The following is a 12,385-nucleotide window of genomic DNA, read 5'->3' on the forward strand; positions in this document are numbered from 1 at the left end:
TCGTCTATTACCGTGTGTTGAGTCAAGTTCTCTGTGCTAAAAGAAGGTCGTTACTCATTACTCATTTTCTGTATGGAATGGTATTTGTGCCGATTTCAAACTCAAGGTTGATGCCTCTCCCGCTGACTTCCCGTCTGGTAGCCAGAATTTGGCTTTCTAAATCTGTGACTGTGTTCCTGTTTTGGAAGTTGTTCGTCTATATCAGTTTTTCGATTGTGCCGATAAGTGATATGATACGATATTTCCCTTTCTCGGACGTTTGTCAGCCAGTATGATTCTCCCAATGTGCATCCGAGTGCTGCAAATGGAATCATTTCCTTCATTTCATGGCTGAGTAATATTCCATTGTTGAAATGTACCGCCATTTCTTTATCCATTGGTCCTTTGTAGGACAACTAGTTTGCTTGCAAGCCTATGCTCTTGAAAAGAGGGCAGCACTGAAATCTGCGTGCATGTGTCCCTTCGACGCTGGCTTTCCCAGGATATACGCCCCAGATTGGAATTGCCGGATCCTCTGTAGCCCTGTATTTTAGCTGTTTAGAAAGCTCCAAACTTTTCTCCAGGGTGGCTGTTAGCAATTTACATTCCCACCATCAGCTGGGCAGTGTTAGCTTTTTTGTCCCCACTCCCCCTCCAGCCTTTTTGGCTGTTAGACGTTGTGATGATGGTTATTCTGAATGGTGAGAGGTGATACCTCTCTGTGGAGTTGATTTGCATTACCGAAATATTAGATGTGCCAAATAGTGCCTTTGGGGTTTTCCATCATCCATCGCGTAACAACCGAACCCCCTTTTGTACAAGCCACTCACTGCTGCTATTAGCAGCTCTTTATGTGCTTCAATGTGCCGCAAACACGAACCTGATATTTTGGGTTTCCTGTAATTCTTCCTTGTTTTCACATCCTTCTCCAAAACGTGCACCGTGATATTTAGCCAGGGCCGGTGTCAGTTATCACCCTGCAGACCCTGTGAATTGCAGTGCCCCTGAGCACCCGTTTTCAGGTTGTTGTTACGGGAAACGGCCACAAGGCGGCAGCGTTTCGTGAAGCCCCATTCTGGTACCTGGGGCAAACTCCGCCTTTGGAAAGAAAAGTCCTGTCCTGCTTCGGAACTAGATGGCCTGTGCCTGTGCAAACACCCTAGGGCTTGTGCCTGAGTCCTCCCCCAATTCAGCTTCCTCCAGGGAAAAAATTCCAAGCCGTGGAAAAGCGCGTTTTCAGGGTATTGTCCTCCCCAGGTGGGGAGACCTGAAGGAAAGAGGCTCGAGGTGGGAAAAAAAAATTCTTAAAAAGAGGTAAGGTGACTTTTAAGCATCTTCCCGTTCAGAGGTTCGACAACCCTTTGGGTGTCCCAGGCATGTTTACTTGTAGGTTGGCTCCCGTGCACCTGGAGATTTCGGCACCTGGAGTGGGGATCAGACAGCAAATCTCAAACGGGGCTGCGTTAGCTGACACATCCTCACCAGGTCCCACATTCCCACGACAATTCAGCCTTGAGACCAACGCCTGCTCTGGCTGCAGCTATGTGACAACTGGTTGGGTCTCAGCGGCTGAACGAAGTTAGTAACAATTCCCACCCTCCCCTTTGTTCCATATTTTCGTAAAGGTATATAGCAGATTTGCAATGTTGTTTTCCTTTCTGGTGAACTCGTATTTGCTTCCCTTGCGCAGAGGCGTTTCTCTCTTTTTGTCCAAGCCAGTCACTGGGGCCATTAGCAGCTCTTTATGTGCTTCAATGTGCCGCAAACAGGTACCTGATATTATGGGTTTCCTGTAATTCTTCCTTGTTTTCACAACCTTTTCCAAAACTTACGTCATGATATTTAGCCAGGGCAGGTGTCATTTACAACCCTGCAGACCCTGTGAATTGCAGTGCCCCGAGCACCCGTTTTCAGGTTGTTGTTATGGGAAACGGCCACAAGGCGGCAGCATTTCGTGAAGCCCCATTCTGGTAGCTGGGGCAAACTCAGCCTTTGGAAAAGTCCTGTCCTGCTTCGAAACTAGATGGCCGGGGCCTGTGCAAACACCCTAGGGCTTGTGTCTGAGTCCTCCCCCAATTCAGCTTCCTCCAGGGAACAAATTCCAAGCTGTGGTAAACAGGGTTTTCAGGGTATTGTCCTCCCCAGGTGGAGAGACCTTAAGGAAAGAGGCTCGAGGTGGGATAGAAAATTCTTAAAAGAGGTGCGGTGACTTTTCAAACATCTTCCCGTTCAGAGGTTCGACCGTCCTTTGTGTGTCCCAGGCATATTTAGTTGTAGCTTGGGTCCCCTGCACCTGGAGATTTCGGCCCCTGGAGTGGGGATCAGGCAGCACGTCTCCAATGGGGCTGCGTTAGCTGGCACATCCTCACCAGGACCCACATTCTCACGAGAATTCAGCCTTGGGACGAACGCCTGCTCTGGCTGCAGGTATGTGACAACTGGTTGGTTCTCGGTGGCTGAACGAAGATAGTAACAATTCCCACCCTCCCTTTTGTTTTATATTTTCCCAAAGGTACATAGCAGATTTGCAATACTGTTTTCCTTTCTGGTGAACTCGTATTTGCTTCCCTCATGCAGATACGTTTCTCTATTTTTGTGGGGAGTGCTACCAAGCTTACATATTCTTTTTCGTCTATTACCGTGTGTTGAGTCAAGTTCTCTGTGCTAAAAGAAGGTCGTTACTCATTACTCATTTTCTGTATGGAATGGTATTTGTGCCGATTTCAAACTCAAGGTTGATGCCTCTCCCGCTGACTTCCCGTCTGGTAGCCAGAATTTGGCTTTCTAAATCTGTGACTGTGTTCCTGTTTTGGAAGTTGTTCGTCTATATCAGTTTTTCGATTGTGCCGATAAGTGATATGATACGATATTTCCCTTTCTCGGACGTTTGTCAGCCAGTATGATTCTCCCAATGTGCATCCGAGTGCTGCAAATGGAATCATTTCCTTCATTTCATGGCTGAGTAATATTCCATTGTTGAAATGTACCGCCATTTCTTTATCCATTGGTCCTTTGTAGGACAACTAGTTTGCTTGCAAGCCTATGCTCTTGAAAAGAGGGCAGCACTGAAATCTGCGTGCATGTGTCCCTTCGACGCTGGCTTTCCCAGGATATACGCCCCAGATTGGAATTGCCGGATCCTCTGTAGCCCTGTATTTTAGCTGTTTAGAAAGCTCCAAACTTTTCTCCAGGGTGGCTGTTAGCAATTTACATTCCCACCATCAGCTGGGCAGTGTTAGCTTTTTTGTCCCCACTCCCCCTCCAGCCTTTTTGGCTGTTAGACGTTGTGATGATGGTTATTCTGAATGGTGAGAGGTGATACCTCTCTGTGGAGTTGATTTGCATTACCGAAATATTAGATGTGCCAAATAGTGCCTTTGGGGTTTTCCATCATCCATCGCGTAACAACCGAACCCCCTTTTGTACAAGCCACTCACTGCTGCTATTAGCAGCTCTTTATGTGCTTCAATGTGCCGCAAACACGAACCTGATATTTTGGGTTTCCTGTAATTCTTCCTTGTTTTCACATCCTTCTCCAAAACGTGCACCGTGATATTTAGCCAGGGCCGGTGTCAGTTATCACCCTGCAGACCCTGTGAATTGCAGTGCCCCTGAGCACCCGTTTTCAGGTTGTTGTTACGGGAAACGGCCACAAGGCGGCAGCGTTTCGTGAAGCCCCATTCTGGTACCTGGGGCAAACTCAGCCTTTGGAAAGAAAAGTCCTGTCCTGCTTCGGAACTAGATGGCCTGTGCCTGTGCAAACACCCTAGGGCTTGTGCCTGAGTCCTCCCCCAATTCAGCTTCCTCCAGGGAAAAAATTCCAAGCCGTGGAAAAGCGCGTTTTCCAGGGTATTGTCCTCCCCAGGTGGGGAGACCTGAAGGAAAGAGGCTCGAGGTGGGAAAAAAAAATTCTTAAAAAGAGGTAAGGTGACTTTTAAGCATCTTCCCGTTCAGAGGTTCGACAACCCTTTGGGTGTCCCAGGCATGTTTACTTGTAGGTTGGCTCCCGTGCACCTGGAGATTTCGGCACCTGGAGTGGGGATCAGACAGCAAATCTCAAACGGGGCTGCGTTAGCTGACACATCCTCACCAGGTCCCACATTCCCACGACAATTCAGCCTTGAGACCAACGCCTGCTCTGGCTGCAGCTATGTGACAACTGGTTGGGTCTCGGCGGCTGAACGAAGTTAGTAACAATTCCCACCCTCCCCTTTGTTCCATATTTTCGTAAAGGTATATAGCAGATTTGCAATGTTGTTTTCCTTTCTGGTGAACTCGTATTTGCTTCCCTTGCGCAGAGGCGTTTCTCTCTTTTTGTCCAAGCCAGTCACTGGGGCCATTAGCAGCTCTTTATGTGCTTCAATGTGCCGCAAACAGGTACCTGATATTATGGGTTTCCTGTAATTCTTCCTTGTTTTCACAACCTTTTCCAAAACTTACGTCATGATATTTAGCCAGGGCAGGTGTCATTTACAACCCTGCAGACCCTGTGAATTGCAGTGCCCCGAGCACCCGTTTTCAGGTTGTTGTTATGGGAAACGGCCACAAGGCGGCAGCATTTCGTGAAGCCCCATTCTGGTAGCTGGGGCAAACTCAGCCTTTGGAAAAGTCCTGTCCTGCTTCGAAACTAGATGGCCGGGGCCTGTGCAAACACCCTAGGGCTTGTGTCTGAGTCCTCCCCCAATTCAGCTTCCTCCAGGGAACAAATTCCAAGCTGTGGAAAACAGGGTTTTCAGGGTATTGTCCTCCCCAGGTGGAGAGACCTTAAGGAAAGAGGCTCGAGGTGGGATAGAAAATTCTTAAAAGAGGTGCGGTGACTTTTCAAACATCTTCCCGTTCAGAGGTTCGACCGTCCTTTGTGTGTCCCAGGCATATTTAGTTGTAGCTTGGGTCCCCTGCACCTGGAGATTTCGGCCCCTGGAGTGGGGATCAGGCAGCACGTCTCCAATGGGGCTGCGTTAGCTGGCACATCCTCACCAGGACCCACATTCTCACGAGAATTCAGCCTTGGGACGAACGCCTGCTCTGGCTGCAGGTATGTGACAACTGGTTGGTTCTCGGTGGCTGAACGAAGATAGTAACAATTCCCACCCTCCCTTTTGTTTTATATTTTCCCAAAGGTACATAGCAGATTTGCAATACTGTTTTCCTTTCTGGTGAACTCGTATTTGCTTCCCTCATGCAGATACGTTTCTCTATTTTTGTGGGGAGTGCTACCAAGCTTACATATTCTTTTTCGTCTATTACCGTGTGTTGAGTCAAGTTCTCTGTGCTAAAAGAAGGTCGTTACTCATTACTCATTTTCTGTATGGAATGGTATTTGTGCCGATTTCAAACTCAAGGTTGATGCCTCTCCCGCTGACTTCCCGTCTGGTAGCCAGAATTTGGCTTTCTAAATCTGTGACTGTGTTCCTGTTTTGGAAGTTGTTCGTCTATATCAGTTTTTCGATTGTGCCGATAAGTGATATGATACGATATTTCCCTTTCTCGGACGTTTGTCAGCCAGTATGATTCTCCCAATGTGCATCCGAGTGCTGCAAATGGAATCATTTCCTTCATTTCATGGCTGAGTAATATTCCATTGTTGAAATGTACCGCCATTTCTTTATCCATTGGTCCTTTGTAGGACAACTAGTTTGCTTGCAAGCCTATGCTCTTGAAAAGAGGGCAGCACTGAAATCTGCGTGCATGTGTCCCTTCGACGCTGGCTTTCCCAGGATATACGCCCCAGATTGGAATTGCCGGATCCTCTGTAGCCCTGTATTTTAGCTGTTTAGAAAGCTCCAAACTTTTCTCCAGGGTGGCTGTTAGCAATTTACATTCCCACCATCAGCTGGGCAGTGTTAGCTTTTTTGTCCCCACTCCCCCTCCAGCCTTTTTGGCTGTTAGACGTTGTGATGATGGTTATTCTGAATGGTGAGAGGTGATACCTCTCTGTGGAGTTGATTTGCATTACCGAAATATTAGATGTGCCAAATAGGGCCTTTGGGGTTTTCCATCATCCATCGCGTAACAACCGAACCCCCTTTTGTACAAGCCACTCACTGCTGCTATTAGCAGCTCTTTATGTGCTTCAATGTGCCGCAAACACGAACCTGATATTTTGGGTTTCCTGTAATTCTTCCTTGTTTTCACATCCTTCTCCAAAACGTGCACCGTGATATTTAGCCAGGGCCGGTGTCAGTTATCACCCTGCAGACCCTGTGAATTGCAGTGCCCCTGAGCACCCGTTTTCAGGTTGTTGTTACGGGAAACGGCCACAAGGCGGCAGCGTTTCTTTAAGCCCCATTCTGGTACCTGGGGCAAACTCCGCCTTTGGAAAGAAAAGTCCTGTCCTGCTTCGGAACTAGATGGCCTGTGCCTGTGCAAACACCCTAGGGCTTGTGCCTGAGTCCTCCCCCAATTCATCTTCCTCCAGGGAAAAAATTCCAAGCCGTGGAAAAGCGCGTTTTCCAGGGTATTGTCCTCCCCAGGTGGGGAGACCTGAAGGAAAGAGGCTCGAGGTGGGAAAAAAAAATTCTTAAAAAGAGGTAAGGTGACTTTTAAGCATCTTCCCGTTCAGAGGTTCGACAACCCTTTGGGTGTCCCAGGCATGTTTACTTGTAGGTTGGCTCCCGTGCACCTGGAGATTTCGGCACCTGGAGTGGGGATCAGACAGCAAATCTCAAACGGGGCTGCGTTAGCTGACACATCCTCACCAGGTCCCACATTCCCACGACAATTCAGCCTTGAGACCAACGCCTGCTCTGGCTGCAGCTATGTGACAACTGGTTGGGTCTCGGCGGCTGAACGAAGTTAGTAACAATTCCCACCCTCCCCTTTGTTCCATATTTTCGTAAAGGTATATAGCAGATTTGCAATGTTGTTTTCCTTTCTGGTGAACTCGTATTTGCTTCCCTTGCGCAGAGGCGTTTCTCTCTTTTTGTCCAAGCCAGTCACTGGGGCCATTAGCAGCTCTTTATGTGCTTCAATGTGCCGCAAACAGGTACCTGATATTATGGGTTTCCTGTAATTCTTCCTTGTTTTCACAACCTTTTCCAAAACTTACGTCATGATATTTAGCCAGGGCAGGTGTCATTTACAACCCTGCAGACCCTGTGAATTGCAGTGCCCCGAGCACCCGTTTTCAGGTTGTTGTTATGGGAAACGGCCACAAGGCGGCAGCATTTCGTGAAGCCCCATTCTGGTAGCTGGGGCAAACTCAGCCTTTGGAAAAGTCCTGTCCTGCTTCGAAACTAGATGGCCGGGGCCTGTGCAAACACCCTAGGGCTTGTGTCTGAGTCCTCCCCCAATTCAGCTTCCTCCAGGGAACAAATTCCAAGCTGTGGAAAACAGGGTTTTCAGGGTATTGTCCTCCCCAGGTGGAGAGACCTTAAGGAAAGAGGCTCGAGGTGGGATAGAAAATTCTTAAAAGAGGTGCGGTGACTTTTCAAACATCTTCCCGTTCAGAGGTTCGACCGTCCTTTGTGTGTCCCAGGCATATTTAGTTGTAGCTTGGGTCCCCTGCACCTGGAGATTTCGGCCCCTGGAGTGGGGATCAGGCAGCACGTCTCCAATGGGGCTGCGTTAGCTGGCACATCCTCACCAGGACCCACATTCTCACGAGAATTCAGCCTTGGGACGAACGCCTGCTCTGGCTGCAGGTATGTGACAACTGGTTGGTTCTCGGTGGCTGAACGAAGATAGTAACAATTCCCACCCTCCCTTTTGTTTTATATTTTCCCAAAGGTACATAGCAGATTTGCAATACTGTTTTCCTTTCTGGTGAACTCGTATTTGCTTCCCTCATGCAGATACGTTTCTCTATTTTTGTGGGGAGTGCTACCAAGCTTACATATTCTTTTTCGTCTATTACCGTGTGTTGAGTCAAGTTCTCTGTGCTAAAAGAAGGTCGTTACTCATTACTCATTTTCTGTATGGAATGGTATTTGTGCCGATTTCAAACTCAAGGTTGATGCCTCTCCCGCTGACTTCCCGTCTGGTAGCCAGAATTTGGCTTTCTAAATCTGTGACTGTGTTCCTGTTTTGGAAGTTGTTCGTCTATATCAGTTTTTCGATTGTGCCGATAAGTGATATGATACGATATTTCCCTTTCTCGGACGTTTGTCAGCCAGTATGATTCTCCCAATGTGCATCCGAGTGCTGCAAATGGAATCATTTCCTTCATTTCATGGCTGAGTAATATTCCATTGTTGAAATGTACCGCCATTTCTTTATCCATTGGTCCTTTGTAGGACAACTAGTTTGCTTGCAAGCCTATGCTCTTGAAAAGAGGGCAGCACTGAAATCTGCGTGCATGTGTCCCTTCGACGCTGGCTTTCCCAGGATATACGCCCCAGATTGGAATTGCCGGATCCTCTGTAGCCCTGTATTTTAGCTGTTTAGAAAGCTCCAAACTTTTCTCCAGGGTGGCTGTTAGCAATTTACATTCCCACCATCAGCTGGGCAGTGTTAGCTTTTTTGTCCCCACTCCCCCTCCAGCCTTTTTGGCTGTTAGACGTTGTGATGATGGTTATTCTGAATGGTGAGAGGTGATACCTCTCTGTGGAGTTGATTTGCATTACCGAAATATTAGATGTGCCAAATAGGGCCTTTGGGGTTTTCCATCATCCATCGCGTAACAACCGAACCCCCTTTTGTACAAGCCACTCACTGCTGCTATTAGCAGCTCTTTATGTGCTTCAATGTGCCGCAAACACGAACCTGATATTTTGGGTTTCCTGTAATTCTTCCTTGTTTTCACATCCTTCTCCAAAACGTGCACCGTGATATTTAGCCAGGGCCGGTGTCAGTTATCACCCTGCAGACCCTGTGAATTGCAGTGCCCCTGAGCACCCGTTTTCAGGTTGTTGTTACGGGAAACGGCCACAAGGCGGCAGCGTTTCTTTAAGCCCCATTCTGGTACCTGGGGCAAACTCCGCCTTTGGAAAGAAAAGTCCTGTCCTGCTTCGGAACTAGATGGCCTGTGCCTGTGCAAACACCCTAGGGCTTGTGCCTGAGTCCTCCCCCAATTCAGCTTCCTCCAGGGAAAAAATTCCAAGCCGTGGAAAAGCGCGTTTTCCAGGGTATTGTCCTCCCCAGGTGGGGAGACCTGAAGGAAAGAGGCTCGAGGTGGGAAAAAAAAATTCTTAAAAAGAGGTAAGGTGACTTTTAAGCATCTTCCCGTTCAGAGGTTCGACAACCCTTTGGGTGTCCCAGGCATGTTTACTTGTAGGTTGGCTCCCGTGCACCTGGAGATTTCGGCACCTGGAGTGGGGATCAGACAGCAAATCTCAAACGGGGCTGCGTTAGCTGACACATCCTCACCAGGTCCCACATTCCCACGACAATTCAGCCTTGAGACCAACGCCTGCTCTGGCTGCAGCTATGTGACAACTGGTTGGGTCTCGGCGGCTGAACGAAGTTAGTAACAATTCCCACCCTCCCCTTTGTTCCATATTTTCGTAAAGGTATATAGCAGATTTGCAATGTTGTTTTCCTTTCTGGTGAACTCGTATTTGCTTCCCTTGCGCAGAGGCGTTTCTCTCTTTTTGTCCAAGCCAGTCACTGGGGCCATTAGCAGCTCTTTATGTGCTTCAATGTGCCGCAAACAGGTACCTGATATTATGGGTTTCCTGTAATTCTTCCTTGTTTTCACAACCTTTTCCAAAACTTACGTCATGATATTTAGCCAGGGCAGGTGTCATTTACAACCCTGCAGACCCTGTGAATTGCAGTGCCCCGAGCACCCGTTTTCAGGTTGTTGTTATGGGAAACGGCCACAAGGCGGCAGCATTTCGTGAAGCCCCATTCTGGTAGCTGGGGCAAACTCAGCCTTTGGAAAAGTCCTGTCCTGCTTCGAAACTAGATGGCCGGGGCCTGTGCAAACACCCTAGGGCTTGTGTCTGAGTCCTCCCCCAATTCAGCTTCCTCCAGGGAACAAATTCCAAGCTGTGGAAAACAGGGTTTTCAGGGTATTGTCCTCCCCAGGTGGAGAGACCTTAAGGAAAGAGGCTCGAGGTGGGATAGAAAATTCTTAAAAGAGGTGCGGTGACTTTTCAAACATCTTCCCGTTCAGAGGTTCGACCGTCCTTTGTGTGTCCCAGGCATATTTAGTTGTAGCTTGGGTCCCCTGCACCTGGAGATTTCGGCCCCTGGAGTGGGGATCAGGCAGCACGTCTCCAATGGGGCTGCGTTAGCTGGCACATCCTCACCAGGACCCACATTCTCACGAGAATTCAGCCTTGGGACGAACGCCTGCTCTGGCTGCAGGTATGTGACAACTGGTTGGTTCTCGGTGGCTGAACGAAGATAGTAACAATTCCCACCCTCCCTTTTGTTTTATATTTTCCCAAAGGTACATAGCAGATTTGCAATACTGTTTTCCTTTCTGGTGAACTCGTATTTGCTTCCCTCATGCAGATACGTTTCTCTATTTTTGTGGGGAGTGCTACCAAGCTTACATATTCTTTTTCGTCTATTACCGTGTGTTGAGTCAAGTTCTCTGTGCTAAAAGAAGGTCGTTACTCATTACTCATTTTCTGTATGGAATGGTATTTGTGCCGATTTCAAACTCAAGGTTGATGCCTCTCCCGCTGACTTCCCGTCTGGTAGCCAGAATTTGGCTTTCTAAATCTGTGACTGTGTTCCTGTTTTGGAAGTTGTTCGTCTATATCAGTTTTTCGATTGTGCCGATAAGTGATATGATACGATATTTCTCTTTCTCGGACGTTTGTCAGCCAGTATGATTCTCCCAATGTGCATCCGAGTGCTGCAAATGGAATCATTTCCTTCATTTCATGGCTGAGTAATATTCCATTGTTGAAATGTACCGCCATTTCTTTATCCATTGGTCCTTTGTAGGACACCTAGTTTGCTTGCAAGCCTATGCTCTTGAAAAGAGGGCAGCACTGAAATCTGCGTGCATGTGTCCCTTCGACGCTGGCTTTCCCAGGATATACGCCCCAGATTGGAATTGCCGGATCCTCTGTAGCCCTGTATTTTAGCTGTTTAGAAAGCTCCAAACTTTTCTCCAGGGTGGCTGTTAGCAATTTACATTCCCACCATCAGCTGGGCAGTGTTAGCTTTTTTGTCCCCACTCCCCCTCCAGCCTTTTTGGCTGTTAGACGTTGTGATGATGGTTATTCTGAATGGTGAGAGGTGATACCTCTCTGTGGAGTTGATTTGCATTACCGAAATATTAGATGTGCCAAATAGTGCCTTTGGGGTTTTCCATCATCCATCGCGTAACAACCGAACCCCCTTTTGTACAAGCCACTCACTGCTGCTATTAGCAGCTCTTTATGTGCTTCAATGTGCCGCAAACACGAACCTGATATTTTGGGTTTCCTGTAATTCTTCCTTGTTTTCACATCCTTCTCCAAAACGTGCACCGTGATATTTAGCCAGGGCCGGTGTCAGTTATCACCCTGCAGACCCTGTGAATTGCAGTGCCCCTGAGCACCCGTTTTCAGGTTGTTGTTACGGGAAACGGCCACAAGGCGGCAGCGTTTCTTTAAGCCCCATTCTGGTACCTGGGGCAAACTCCGCCTTTGGAAAGAAAAGTCCTGTCCTGCTTCGGAACTAGATGGCCTGTGCCTGTGCAAACACCCTAGGGCTTGTGCCTGAGTCCTCCCCCAATTCAGCTTCCTCCAGGGAAAAAATTCCAAGCCGTGGAAAAGCGCGTTTTCAGGGTATTGTCCTCCCCAGGTGGGGAGACCTGAAGGAAAGAGGCTCGAGGTGGGAAAAAAAAATTCTTAAAAAGAGGTAAGGTGACTTTTAAGCATCTTCCCGTTCAGAGGTTCGACAACCCTTTGGGTGTCCCAGGCATGTTTACTTGTAGGTTGGCTCCCGTGCACCTGGAGATTTCGGCACCTGGAGTGGGGATCAGACAGCAAATCTCAAACGGGGCTGCGTTAGCTGACACATCCTCACCAGGTCCCACATTCCCACGACAATTCAGCCTTGAGACCAACGCCTGCTCTGGCTGCAGCTATGTGACAACTGGTTGGGTCTCGGCGGCTGAACGAAGTTAGTAACAATTCCCACCCTCCCCTTTGTTCCATATTTTCGTAAAGGTATATAGCAGATTTGCAATGTTGTTTTCCTTTCTGGTGAACTCGTATTTGCTTCCCTTGCGCAGAGGCGTTTCTCTCTTTTTGTCCAAGCCAGTCACTGGGGCCATTAGCAGCTCTTTATGTGCTTCAATGTGCCGCAAACAGGTACCTGATATTATGGGTTTCCTGTAATTCTTCCTTGTTTTCACAACCTTTTCCAAAACTTACGTCATGATATTTAGCCAGGGCAGGTGTCATTTACAACCCTGCAGACCCTGTGAATTGCAGTGCCCCGAGCACCCGTTTTCAGGTTGTTGTTATGGGAAACGGCCACAAGGCGGCAGCATTTCGTGAAGCCCCATTCTGGTAGC

This window comes from Kogia breviceps, chromosome 9, assembly GCF_026419965.1.
Source record: "Kogia breviceps isolate mKogBre1 chromosome 9, mKogBre1 haplotype 1, whole genome shotgun sequence".
NCBI classification, from domain to species: Eukaryota; Metazoa; Chordata; class Mammalia; order Artiodactyla; family Physeteridae; genus Kogia; species Kogia breviceps.